The sequence below is a fragment of the Phyllostomus hastatus genome, unplaced genomic scaffold (genome assembly GCF_019186645.2).
Source record: "Phyllostomus hastatus isolate PE091 unplaced genomic scaffold, TTU_PhHast_1.1 phas_contig_210, whole genome shotgun sequence".
NCBI classification, from domain to species: domain Eukaryota; kingdom Metazoa; phylum Chordata; class Mammalia; order Chiroptera; family Phyllostomidae; genus Phyllostomus; species Phyllostomus hastatus.
Genome location: NW_025333737.1, coordinates 39,112,457 through 39,126,912, shown reverse-complemented (window position 1 = coordinate 39,126,912; position 14,456 = coordinate 39,112,457). Strand labels below are relative to the sequence as shown.

At 49.2% G+C, this 14,456-nt stretch overlaps 1 pseudogene; it reads left to right on the top strand.

The window, feature by feature from the left end:
• The first annotated feature begins 394 nt into the window (after positions 1-394).
• On the top strand, positions 395-14,253 carry LOC123817215 (annotated as a pseudogene).
• The last annotated feature ends 203 nt before the right edge of the window (positions 14,254-14,456 follow it).

Genomic DNA, 14,456 nt, shown 5'->3' with positions numbered 1-14,456 from the left:
CGATGGGCATGTAAGACCTGCTGAGCTGGGGATGGTGTGAGGTGCCCTGGAGATTCCAAGCGTCCTGGCAAAATGGTCCGAACAGCTGCTGAGTAAATAGGTGCCATCCCCAGGATGTGCACTAGATGGCAGCAGAGCAGAGCATTTCCAGGCAGTGGGCGTCTGAGAGCCAGCAGGCCCACTCTGCCAGCACAGAGGGACCTGTCCCATCAGCTCTGGGTTCTCTGAGTGTGAGGAGGGGTCTCACCCGAGAGAATATGGAGCCCTGACACCACCTCGTATCTGAGCCCTGTGATTGGGGGAGGGGCTCCCCCTGAGAGAGCAGGGGTCCTGTCACATCGGTTCATGGGACTGTGTAGAGGGGATAAGCCTGAGAGATTGGGGGGGTGCCGGGATGTCAGCGCTGAGTCCTGTGAGTGAGAGTGGGGGGATCCAGTCACTGCTGCTCTGAGTCCTGTTAAAGAAGAAGAAAAACAAGAGCAGGGTGCACCTGCAGGGAGAAAATAACAACGACCATTCATCAGTGCCCTGTAGCCATAACAGCACTGTAACAAAAGGGCCCACTCCCACCCTCTGTCCTGAATAGAAAGCCTGGGCACTCACACACAGGCACGACTCTCGTCCTGATCCCCACAGTTACTGCCCTCGCGACGGCTGAGTAAATCTTATTCTCATTTAAAAAAGAAGACAGAATCAATTTGACTCATAGATTCAGCAAATCTAATCTGTATAAACACATGAAGTATAAGATGTGGTCCATAACTGCTGCTCATCTTATTCTACATAGAACCACATGCAGGGTAGGGCAGCAGTAGGTTTGTATGGGAAATTGTACAATGATTAATAAATAATGCAAGAATAAACTCTCTGTTTTGAACACTCACGACTGTAAACCTACATTTTCCCCACCCTGTATGTTCATGACAGTGAATTTCATCACTTAATAAACACTGACTAATTATTGTGGGCAGATCATTCCACATAGTTCTTGTATGTTCTATTGATAATACAAAGTCCAAATTCTTTGTCAGGAGCCAACTGGCCAACCTGAATATATTAGCATTAAGAAGTTGAGGTCCTTTTCACCCCAAGGAAGGACGTTGTTGTTCAAGAGAATGTAACTACCATGTTTCCCAGGGCCTTGACAAAACCCCGGATGTGTGGCCTTCAGGCCAGCCATCTGTGATTTCATGTTGCTGGAGCCATCCTTGTATGACTCTGGGGGGGGGGTGCATCTTTCTGTAAGTTTGCTGTGGCTGAACCGATAAAACAGGTGTATGCAGATTTCTGCAGAAGTTATGATTCCATGAAAGATTTTGAGATGAGGAAGGCTGGTGTCTTCCTGAGTGCACCGTGGTCTTCGAATGTAAAGAACTTCTGTGGGTTGACTTCCATGGAAGTAGGTCGTATTGCACTTCCACGGTTTCTCTCTGGCTGAGTTGCTGGGAAGTCAGTGTCTGCTGGGAGGCACCAGTACATCTTCCTGGGGGTGCCTGTGGTTGACACTTTTTCCTGTAATTGACCCAGGGTGGTGCTACATGAGAGCACTCCCTCTCACCCGCCAACTCCACTTTGGTGAGGTTCCCCTTTATGCAATTTCACAGTAATAATTACAGTTAGTTGGCTTATTTCTGACCCATGGAAATGAAGTTATCTTTCTGTGCTCAAAACGAGGTGAGGGCCTGAAACCCTATTTCCGTTTTTTCCTGTGAAAGCCAGTGGCAGCTACACTGACCCTGGACCCCCGTCCTCAGATTAGGTGCCTTATATTTGTGCAAAATACTTCTAGGTTTTCTCAAGGTGTTTTGTTTGTTTTCATTTATGTTTGCTTATATCTTGTCTTCTTATTTCTGAAGCCTTTGTAGACCTGACAAAGCTACTTCAACAAACCTATTACTCGTATCACCACTTCTCCCCATGGCTTTTCTGGTATACTTATTACTCCATGTGTTCAGTCTTTGAGCCCTCTGGGACTTCTTTTGTGTCTAGGAATTGCGTGGTCAGGATTTACTGACAAGTTTCCCAGAATGCAGTGCAGTCTTGACCGCGCCCTCGCTGGTTATGCAGCTGTTTTTGAAAGTGGGTTTGACAAGGGAGGGCATGGAGGGGTCTAGACGAAAGTTGGGGATCCCGACTACACTCTGGTGCAACAAAGACACTTTGTCAGGCAGCAGGAGGGCCACATCCACCCTAAAGACCTGCCCGGGCTCGGAGCTCCCAGCTCCCGCGGGTCGGGTCCCTCACCAGCCGCTGGAAAACTAGCCACGGAAACCGCCAAGGTGGTCCTCGCTGCAGGCAGTGTGACTGGCGCTCGGGAGACGCAGAGCAGCCAATCCCCGCGGGTGGGGCGGGTCTTCCGCCGGCCAGTCCCGAACCGAGGGGGCTCAACACCCCCCACCCCACCCCCTCCACCCCCCCTCCACCCCTGTCCAGCCCTTTCAGCTGCTTCTGACCGCCCATTGGCGGGCAGGGCCCTGGGATCGCAGCGCTGATTGGCGGGTTGCTCCCACGCGGCTATCCCGGCAGGAACCTCGCCTCGGGCACCCGCCCTGCTCCCCGAGGGCGGGAAGCCCAGGAGCCCGGAGAGGGCCCTCCGCGCGGTGCGCAGCGCGACAGAGGACCTGGGAGACGGACCGGTAAGCGGGGAGCCCTGCCCTGTGCAACCCTCAGCCCGAGACCTCCCAAACCAGCCAGAGAGACCCCAGATGCCCTCATCCCGAGGGGCCCGAACCCCTTCAGCACCGAGGGGCCGCGTCCGCTAACCCGGAGGACCCCACGTCTCCTGACCCCCAACGCTCAGACCCCCAAACAGCCTGGAACCCCCAGTTCCCCTCAGCTCGGGGCGCCCTTCCTGCAGCCCGCCCGCCCGGAAAGACCAAATCTCCCCAAACGCAGAGACCCCGAATGCCGTCGTCCTGGAAACCGACTCAGTGGAGGGGACCCGGAAGCCCCTTGTGAGACGCCCCCACCCCCCTCAGCCCCAACCCCCCTCAGCCGCGGCGGTCTGGCCCTCCCCCCCGGGACGCTGAGTGTCCTCCGCCCGGAAGACGCAGATCGAGTCCTGAGGGACCCCGAGCCTCTCAGCCCGAGAGACGGCGGAGTGCCTGCCGGACACTGCGCCTGCGCCTCGCGCGGGCTTCTCCGGACCCCGGGGCGCCTCCGGGCCCTTCCGTGGGAGAAGCGCGGTTCCTGAGGCGGCACGTGGGGGGGAGGGGGCGGGGCAAGAGCATCCCCCCCCCCAGGCGGGTCTGCGGCTGCGCGGCCCCGCCCTGTCCAGCCCCTCTTCCCGCGGGGCCCGAGTCCCCCTCTCTGGGCGTCCTGGCGACGGGGAGAAAGGCCGGTACTGGAGTGTGAGGTGGGACTCGGACGCGCTCACCAGCCGCGCTCACCAGGTGGCACAGGGTTATGCACCTCAGCTCCCTCCCGCAGGGACACCGGTGGGGGAGTTTGTTCCTTCAGTCAGAGCGGGGCTGGCGCTGACGGTGCGGGGCTCACGGCAACGCGCTGCAGACTCTCCCGTCCCATCGGAGCCAGTCCCACGGGCTTCCTGGGCGTGTCCCTCCCCCACGCTCTCTGCTTCAGGACAGAGGTTTCGTCTCTTCCCAGGTCTCCAGGTCCCTCGACCGGACTTTCCTGGGTCACCGCCGCAGGCAGGCGGCCCACCGAGCTCCAGGAGGAGGACCGTGAGGACTCGGATGAAGAACGGGCCCCGAGGCAGCACGGTGAGCGGCGGGAGGAGCCAGCGCTGCCCTCCCGACTCGGACCTGGTGTGGGTCGGGCGGCATCTCAGGACGTCACCAGGGAACAGGTTTGCTGGTGCAGCGAACGAGCAAGAGGCACAGCAGTGTGTCGCACAGTGAGGGGCTGTTCCCGTCAACTTTCACGTGGGCGACGTAATCATATGTATTTACAGACGCGTTAGTAAGCAGTAAATGTGTAGGAACATAAAGTGAGCGAGAAATAACTAATTCAGAAGGGTCGTCATGGCAAGGGAGGGAGGCGGGTCTGGCCGGTGAGGAGGGCCCCACACCTGGCTGCGCGGTGGCCCGCATGGAGACGGGGGCGGGGAGCAGTGTTCACCCTGGTGATGACGGGAGTGGGGGAGGGCCAGGGTCGGGAGGGATTGATCACGTATGGTTTCCTGATGTCGGCCCCATGTTCTGTCCAGTATCGTGAGTGTTTGGAGGGTGGGGTCGGTCCACTTCCATGGGTCTGGGCTCGAAACACAGCTGAAGACAAGATGTGATCTTTAACGAGACTGGAATTCCCTTTCTGGGGTCCGCACACTGTGGGTGCTGACCGGAGTCTAATGACTGAGGAAGGGCGTGGGTGGCCGGTATGTGCCCGGCGGGGAGGATACCAGAGAAAGGAGGCCGGGTGGTCGAGGTGCCCTCAGCCGGGACAAGGCCAGTTTGAATGAAGAAAACAGGACAGAGAAAAGGTTATGTGGAAGACGTGGAGTTTCTGTGCAGTTAGTTTTACTACTTTTTTGTCAGGAGAGGCCAATTTCTTCTTTAATAAATGCAACAGATGCTTTGTGAACAAAGGGTGAAGCATGGATGACACTTTGCCTATTTTTTTTATCATTCTAATGAAATTAGTGGATGGCCCCAATAGAAGCCTAGGCCTTAATGAACAACAGAAAACATTTTCCACTCATCCTGGGATTGTTCTTGGACTGCTCTCATTCAGACTTCTGTGTCCCTAATAAGAATCTCCGGGTTTTGGAAACATTCACCCACCAAAACACTGATTTCTCATCATTTTTCAGTGAAACCTTCCTGGGTGGCCTGCAGAAGGGAACAGAGTAAACACCAGAAGGTGAGTATTTCCCAAATCCTGTTGACGACAAAATTTTCCTCATGGATAGAAAGGCAGGTAAGAGCAGGGAAATGCAGAAAGTATCCTAGGAACTGATGCCTTCCTTTCCTGGTCTCTTCCATACATTGTCGGATGCTATCATCCTTTTTTAAAGGTTTTAATTCGATTTTTTAGAGAGAGGGAAAAGGAGGGAGAGAGGGAGAGAAACATGAATAGGTTGCCTCTCGCACACCCCAACTACAGCACCTGGTCCACAGCCCAGGCATGAGCCCTGACCGGGAATGGAACTGGTGACCTTTCAGTCTGCAGGCTCAGTCCACTGAGACGCACCAGCCAGGGCTCATCATCATCTTAGTAGTTAACTACTACAGCAACAGTAGTAACTAGCAGTTGTTTTATTTTCACAATGTTTCAGACTTTAGGAATTCTATGTGAATAAACTCACACATTACAGCCACCTGATGAGATGGGTAATGTAACCATTTATGATGAGGAAAGTGAGCCTTCAGAGATACAGAAATGTTTGACCATATGTCAAAGATCTCAGTATCAGTGGCAGTGCAGTCTAACCCACAGTTTCTTCTCTGAACCACTTACAGACTCATCAAAACACTCATAGTTTTACTCTAGCCACCGTGACTCAGTTGGGTGTCATCCTGCAAAGCGAAAGATTGCCGGTTGGATTCCTGCTCAGGGCACATGCCTGGGTTGTGAGCCAGGTTCCCAGTTAGGGTGTGTGTGAGAGGCGAGTGATCAGTGTTTCTCTCTCACATTGATGTTTCTCTTCCTCTCTTTCTCCTTCCCTTCCCCTCAAAAAAAATCAAAATCTTTTAAAAAAATTAAATAATAAAACTTTCATAGCTTCCTAAACTTTACATTGCCTTATCCATATGTCATTACATCATTCATCTGACTGATGATTTCAACCAAAGTTCTTCTCTGCTGGGCTGAAGTGAGAGATGCACTAACACCCTCTGACTGAGGAAAGCGTACAATGTGCAGGCAGTTCATACAGTGGATGGTCCCAGGTGAAGAAGAATGTAAAATGTCCAGGATCGGAGCCTCCCACTCTAATCAAAGAGCATCTCCCATCCCTGAGGAGCTTCAGGTTTGATGAGTGAGAGACAACAAACAATAAAATGACTTAAGGACTTCATATAGGTTGAACTATTTAACAAAAACTCATCTGTCTGGAACTGTTTTCAAATGCCGTTTCTTATAGGGTAAAATAACAGCTTCTTTCTCTGAGTTCTAATGAACCCGCTCTAATCCTGTTTAGAATCATTTGTTCAGCCCGCCTACCTCTGTGTTGTGAGCTCTTTGAGAGGCTGGTCCATACCTGAGTCTTCTCAAGGGTCACAGACCCAGGTCAGGGCCCCCAAATGTTTGCTGAATGACTAATTTCACAGTTACAAACTAAACTAGAAGATGATCAATGAATGCTGAAGGTAATTTCTGTGAGATTTAAAATATGGAGAGGGCTGAGAGGTTAATTGATGTCAGGGCTGTAATCTCACATTCATGCTGTATTACACAATTCACAGAACACTGGTCAGCATTATTTAATGGCACATTCACTAGAACATTCAAAATTAGCATATTACAGATCATGACACTGAAGAACACTACCTACCAATACAGCCTTATTCAAACAGAATTGGTTGGAACCAGCTAATCTAAGTACAAATATTCTTTCTAAGGTATTGCAGATTTTATCACCATTTTATTGTGTAGTTATGTTTCTGCCAACTATTCTCTTCCCAATATCCTTCACTCTCAATATTATAGAGACAGTTGAAAGAAAAAGGCCATAGACATGGGTTCTAATCTTGGATTCATTACCCACATTGGCCCTAACCCTCTAATATTCATGCTCCCTAGGTATTTCCAAGGGTTGAAGTATTAAAGACATGCATGTAAGATATATAATAAGCCTTAAAAAATTAAATACATGTTATCTTTTAATATGTGACTCTTATATTGGAGGCAACATCCAGGGTGCCATTAAGCAAGGAATATAGTTTGAAGGAATTGTCAGGAACAGCAAATTGGATGACTGCAAGTGACTCAGAGCATGCCCAGAAACCAGTGTCCCTTCTTGGAGAAGCATGTGCCTTTGGAAAGCACACTAGAGAAAAATCAGGTAAGAAAAAATAATTTGGAAACTTAAGTTCTTCTAAGTCCTATAGAAGGGCTGATAAGTATGACCTAGGTATGTGAGGTGGAGTTTGGATTGGCCTGGATTTAAGCTGAGCTAACCTCAGACTGAAGTTAGCAATGGAGCTTTGGGAAAATCCTATACATTCTCTGAGCTCCTGAATGCTAATGTGTAAAGTGAAGATAAGGAAACACCACTCATACATTATTTGAAAACATTAAATTAAATTTAAAACAATTGACACATGCAACTTGTCCACAAATCCACTGTGATAATGGCAACCACATTTTATTGGTGTTGTGTGCCCAGGCCTTTCCTCAATGCCTAACACATAAAGCGTACTCAATAAACAGTTTGATTACAGGTTGGCAAATTAAACCTGGTAATGGGAAGATCTAGAAACTAAAATTGAATCAGTTATCTGTAGTTAGTGTGGAATCTTCACCTTCTGAACCAATAGTTAACAGTAAAATACCAGAATATGCAAAAGGACAGGTAATAATTTGATGGGAGGAGATTGTGTTATCTGACAAACTGGGAACTAACAATTTAGATCCAACCAACCTCACTCACCTGCCCTTCTCCAACTTAGAACTCAAGAGAAAGGAGATGGACATGAAGATGTACAGCCTTCAAGAAAGAAAGGACCATGTGTCCCAAGAGGTCAACGATCCCCAGGATGATGACTACCTTTGTAAGTGACCCTCACTAAGAAGCATGTTCTGATACAATAATTTCATCTAGTCCTTTGCTCCCCAAATTATTCCCTTCCTCTAGTGATATAGAGTACAGGATTGAGTCTCAATGATGTCAGTGCTGGACTTTCTCTGAAGCTCTTTGTGTCCAGGAACATGCATTATACCTTCCCTAACCCCTGTTGCTCTTGCCTCCAGATTGTGAGAAGTGTCAGAACTTCTTCATCGACAGCTGTGCTGTGCATGGGCCCCCTACATTTATAAAGGACAGTGCAGTGGACAAGGGGCATCCCCACCGCTCAGCCCTCACCCTGCCCCCTGGGTTGAGGATCGGGCCATCCGGCATCCCTGAGGCTGGGCTTGGAGTGTGGAATGAGGCAGCTGCCTTGCCAGTGGGTCTGCTCTTTGGCCCTTATGAAGGACACATCACAGAAGATGAAGAGGCAGCCAAGAGCAGATACTCCTGGCTGGTGAGAACTGTTTACCTCTTCCACTGTCTTCTTCCACTGTCTTCTGCCTTCCCACATTTCTTCTGAGGCTTGGAGGGACCTCACCTCTTATGTGCTAGATATGGAGGGGACAATATGGTTAGCTCTATGTACTGACTGGACTTTACATGAAAACACAGCTCCTTTTCAGGATCAGAAGGTGAGTGGGAGCAAAGTGGTGCAGACACAAAAGAGTGGCTCCTCCTTTGTGGGGCTCCCACTCTGATTGGACAGGTGGACTTGGATGTGTAGATGATGAGTAAGAAAAATATCATGTGGTCACAACTGGCAGTTGAATCCCCATGCACGCTGGAAGAGCTTTGATGACAGTGGAGTAAAATCTTCTATTACCTCCCCACAAAAAGGTCTTTAACTTCTTTTCTGAAACACAGATCGCCAAAGGGAGAAACTGCTATGAGTATGTGGATGGAAAGGACAGGTCCTGGGCCAACTGGATGAGGTGAGGTCAGCAGGTCTCGGGGTGCCAGAGGGGACTCTCATCCCCCACAAGCCCATATATCTTTCCCTCTCGTCATGCCTCCCTCAGTGCTCTCCCTTAATCCTTATTTCCTCTTTCTCTCCGTACAGTGTTCTTTCATTTCAGGGGACATATAGGGAAAAAGTACAGCATATGTCCTCAAAATATAAAGCTCTCTGCTAGACACAACATGGGCACCAGAAAGGACCTTAAAGAGCCTAGATTCACCCAGGGACACTGGATTATACTTTAATTTATCAAGTGAGCATTAATTAAGCACTTTCTATATTCCAATTTAGGTCAAGGAATACATTACTTAAATAAATCATACAACCCATGTCCTTATGGAAGACTTCTCAAAGACAGACATAAAACAATTACTTTTAGAAACATTTAACTATAATTTCCAAGAAGTGCAGTGTCAAGATAGCACAAACTATGGATGGCCTAAAGCTGTGAGGGCAGCAAACCATCCCAGCCTCACTTCTAACTAGAGCTGGGTTCTAAAGCCTGCAGAGGAATGGTCATGGGCCCCTTTCCTGAGAGGGGCTCCCTTTTACCAGGGTTACCGGAATGTGAATCAACTACTATTGTTCTGTTTCATTTCACTAAGACAAAAAGACCTCTAATTTTCTATAGTAACCTTGGGCAAGCAAGTGAATGGTACTCTAAAGTGTAGAGAGGTTGGAGAAAGGCCTCACAAGAGAAAATAGATGTGGATAGAGAGAAAATTGAGTGCTGGATAATTAGTGAGCTAATTTAGAAGCAGAGCCCTAGATCAAGCACCAGGTTCTGTGGTGTGAGCCTGAGGGCTTTAAGAATCAGTGGAGAGCTGGACATGGATGTAACTCATCATCTTTCCCTTCCTCTGCCTCAATCCCAGGTATGTGAACTGTGCCCGGGATGATGAAGAGCAGAACCTGGTGGCCTTTCAATACCATGGGCAGATTTTCTACCGAACCTGCCGGGTTGTCGTGCCGGGCTGTGAGCTGCTGGTCTGGTGCGGGGACGAGTATGGCCAGGAGCTGGGCAGCAAGTGGAAGAGAGAGCTCGTGGCCAGGAGAGGTGGGTACCACTGTTCTTCAAAACAGAAAGAAAAGAGAGAATGCTCCACAGAAATATTCATGATCCAACTCACAAGTAGAGTAAAATCCACTCTAAAGTCAGTAAAGTTTCAACTCAGATGCTTCAGAAATGCACAATTCATTCATATGCCTTTGACTCTTAGGTAAAATTTTTATATTTTTTATTTTTAAATTATTTCATGAACAAAGTACACAACCACATATAGTACTGAAATAATGAGAGGCAAAAAAAAAGTTTTCAAGCACTAACCAGTTCTCTCACAAGGGCAGTTTTTCTGACACTTTTATAGCTGTTTCTTCTTAATTTTCCTCCATGCTTCTAAATAAAATGTTTTTGTTTATAGGCATTCATTATTTTTTAAAGATTTTGCCCTGGCTGGTGTGGCTCAGAGGATTGAGCTCCAGACTGTGAACCAAAGGGCTGCCAGTTTGATTCCCAGTTGGGGCACATGCCTGGGTTTCGGGCCAGGTCCCCAGAATGGAGCAAGTGAGAGGCAACCACACATTGATGTTTCTCTCCCCCTCCTGCCCTCCATCCCCCCTTTTCTGAAAATAAGTAAATATATAAATAAAATCTCTTTAACCAAGATTTTATTTATTTTTACAGAGTGGAAAGTACGTAGAAAGAAAAACCAGTGTGCAAGGGAATTATTAATCAGTTGTCTATGGCACACCCCTAACTGGCCCACAACCCTGCCATGTTCCCTGACTGGAAATTGAACTTACAACCTTTCAGTTTGTGAGACAACACCCAACCCACCAAGCCACACCATTCAGGCCGGACACATTCGTTCATTATTTCAGTGAATTGTCGGGCAAGATCCGACTGTGGCACACAGGTCCTGGGACAGGGCAGTACAGATTAACATGAGGATGAGAATCACTGCTCCTGAGGAGCTGACCAGTAACGGAGGAAAACCCATGCACACGTGCTTGCATGTGCATAACACCACACAACTGATCCATGACAGGTGCCTAGGGATCAGTGAGGGGAGGCGCGGTATAGCACGTGGTGTGGGAAGGGCTCTCTCCGGAGGTAACATTTACAAAAATACCTGCAGGTGGAGGATCCCAGGCAGGGGAAGCTGATAGTGCAGGAAGAAAAGAGGTGGGGCATTGAACTGGCTGAGGGTCACTCGGGTCTTCTCTCAGCATGCAGAATAAGAACACATCATATGGATGCCTAGCAGCCCAGAAATGCAGTGCCCATGACCCGAGTTGAGACACTGGGGACTTTTCTGAGTGCAAGTGTGCAGTCAGCTGTACAGTGGTGTGTTCTCTGTTCTGATTATGCTTTGTTAATTTTTAGAAAATAAACTCCAACCCTGGCTGGCGTAGCTCAGTGGATTGAGCGTGGGCTGCGAACCAAAGTGTTGCAGGTTCAATTCCCAGTCAGGGCACATGCCTGGGTTGCAGGCCACAGCACCCAGCAACCACACATTGATGTTTCTCTCTCTCTCTCTCTCTCTCTCTCTGTCTCCTTCCCTTCCCTCTCTAAAAATAAGTAAATAAAATCTTTTTAAAAAAAGAAAAGAAAAAGAACTCCAGTGGGGAATCCCCTCAGAGGTCACTTCATCTCCCAGTGAGAGAGCATGGTGGATTGGTCAGAGGAACAGGAGTCAGAGTCAAGTGTGTAAAACGTGTGGTTGGAAAAATATTTTGAAATGGGACTTCTCCGTGTATTTGAAATGGAATAACACTAAATGAAATGAAGCATAAATATTTGGTGGGAAGCTTGAGGAATGAGTCTTTCTAAGATTTTATTTATTTACTTTTAGAGAGGAAGAAGAAGAAAGACAGGAAAACATCAATGTGTGGTTGCCTCTCACACGCCCCCTACTGGAGACCTGACCCACAACCCAGGCAGGTGCCCTGACTGGGAATCTAACCTGTGAGTCCTTGCTCCACAGGCAGGCACTCAATCCACTGAGCCACACAAGCAAGGGCAGGAAAGACATATTATTTTATAGCTGTGAAAAACTGAAAGAGAAGCGATTCCTAGTTTTCCTCTTTAACATGACTTAGAGGACACCTGTAGAGGGGAAAGGTCACTGCAGTTCAGGGTGTGAAATTGCCTCTCCTGCTACTCGAAAGTCCTTAGTCTGAGCAATATTAGCAAAGACCTTGATGTGGGCTTTCTGGATTTCTGAAGAAGGTGCACTGCATGAAAATAAAAAGAAAGATAGACTGTGAGTGGACACTTTGTGGGAGATGGAGCTTACGCTGTCACCACAATAAGAAGGATTCATGGGGCAGGTCTTACCAGGAGACAAGTTGTGCAGCCCAGGCATTCTCACCAACATCCCTGACCAAACCTTTCTCTTTCTGCAGAACCAAAGCCAGAGGTGCACCCATGTCCCTCCTGCTCTCTGGCCTTCTCCAGTCAGAAATTCCTCAGCCGACATGTGAAACGCAGTCATCCCTCTCAGATTCTCCCGGGAACATCTGCAAGAAAACACCTCCAAGCAGAGGACCCCTGTCCAGAGGATCAGAATCAGCAGCACCAACATACTAGTACACACAGCTGGAATGATAAAGCTGAAGGTCAAGAGTTCAAAGAAAGGTCCAAACCTTTACTTAAAAGGATCAATCAGAGGAGAATCTCAAGACCCTTTTTCCAGCCTTCCAAAGAACAAATGAGCTCTAGTGAGCATGAGAGAATGATGGAGGAAGAGCCCTGCAGAGGCCAGACAGAGAGTCCAGAGGACACAGGCAAGTTATTTGTGAAAGTAGGAATGTCAAAAATTGTAGCAATGGAGCACGGAGGGTGTTGGCAAGGCTTCAGTGATGGGTTACATCTCATCAGACACCAGAGGACACACTCTGGGGAGAAGCCCTACGTTTGCAGGGAGTGTGGGCGAGCCTTTACCTGGAAGTCAAATCTCATCACACACCAGAGGACACACTCGGGAGGGGATAAGCCCTATGTTTGCAGGGAGTGTGAGCGAGGCTTTACACGGAAGTCACATCTCATCACACACCATAGGACACACTCAGGGGAGAAGCCTTATGTTTGCAGGGAGTGTGGGAGAGGCTTTACACAGAAGTCAAGTCTCATCACACACCACAGGATACACTCAGGGGAGAAACCCTATGTTTGCAGGGAGTGTGGGCGAGGCTTTACATGGAAGTCACTTCTCATCACACACCAGAGGACACACTCAGGAGAGAAGCCCTATGTTTGCAGGGAGTGTGGGAGAGGCTTTACACGGCGGTCACATCTCATCACACACCAGAGGACACACTCAGGAGAGAAGCCCTATGTTTGCAGGGAGTGTGGGAGAGGCTTTACACGGCGGTCACATCTCATCACACACCAGAGGACACACTCAGGAGAGAAGCCCTATGTTTGTAGGAAGTGTGGGCGAGACTTTCATTGGAAGTCACATCTCATCACACACCAGAGGACACACTCAGGAGAGAAGCCCTATGTTTGCAGGGAGTGTGGGAGAGGCTTTACACGGAAGTCAGGTCTCATCGCACACCAGAGGACACACTCAGGGGAGAAGCCCTATGTTTGCAGGGAGTGTGGGAGAGGCTTTACACATAAGTCAGGTCTCATCGCACACCAGAGGACACACTCAGGGGAGAAGCCCTATGTCTGCAGGGAGTGTGGGAGAGGCTTTAGATGGCAGTCACATCTCATCACACACCATAGGACACACTCAGGAGAGAAGCCCTATGTTTGCAGGGAGTGTGGGCGAGGCTTTACACGGCGGTCAAATCTCATCAGACACCAGAGGACACACTCTGGGGAGAAGCCCTATGTTTGCAGGGAGTGTGAGCGAGGCTTTACACGGAAGTCACATCTCATCACACACCATAGGACACACTCAGGGGAGAAGCCTTATGTTTGCAGGGAGTGTGGGAGAGGCTTTACACAGAAGTCAAGTCTCATCACACACCACAGGATACACTCAGGGAGAAACCCTATGTTTGCAGGGAGTGTGGGCGAGGCTTTACATGGAAGTCACTTCTCATCACACACCAGAGGACACACTCAGGAGAGAAGCCCTATGTTTGCAGGGAGTGTGGGAGAGGCTTTACACGGCGGTCACATCTCATCACACACCAGAGGACACACTCAGGAGAGAAGCCCTATGTTTGTAGGAAGTGTGGGCGAGACTTTCATTGGAAGTCACATCTCATCACACACCAGAGGACACACTCAGGAGAGAAGCCCTATGTTTGCAGGGAGTGTGGGAGAGGCTTTACACGGAAGTCAGGTCTCATCGCACACCAGAGGACACACTCAGGGGAGAAGCCCTATGTTTGCAGGGAGTGTGGGAGAGGCTTTACACATAAGTCAGGTCTCATCGCACACCAGAGGACACACTCAGGGGAGAAGCCCTATGTCTGCAGGGAGTGTGGGAGAGGCTTTAGACGGCGGTCACATCTCATCACACACCAGAGGACACACTCAGGAGAGAAGCCCTATGTTTGCAGGGAGTGTGGGCGAGGCTTTACACGGCGGTCACATCTCATCAGACACCAGAGGACACACTCTGGGGAGAAGCCCTAAGTTTGCAGGGAGTGTGGGAGAAGCTTTACACAGAAGTCAGCTCTCATCAGACACCAGAGGACACACTCAGGGGAGAAGCCCTATGTTTGCAGGGAGTGTGGGTGAGGCTTTACACGGAAGTCACATTTCTTCACACACCCGAGGACACACTCAGGGGAGAAACCCTATGTTTGCAGCGAGTGCAGGTGAGGCTTTATACAAGAGTCACA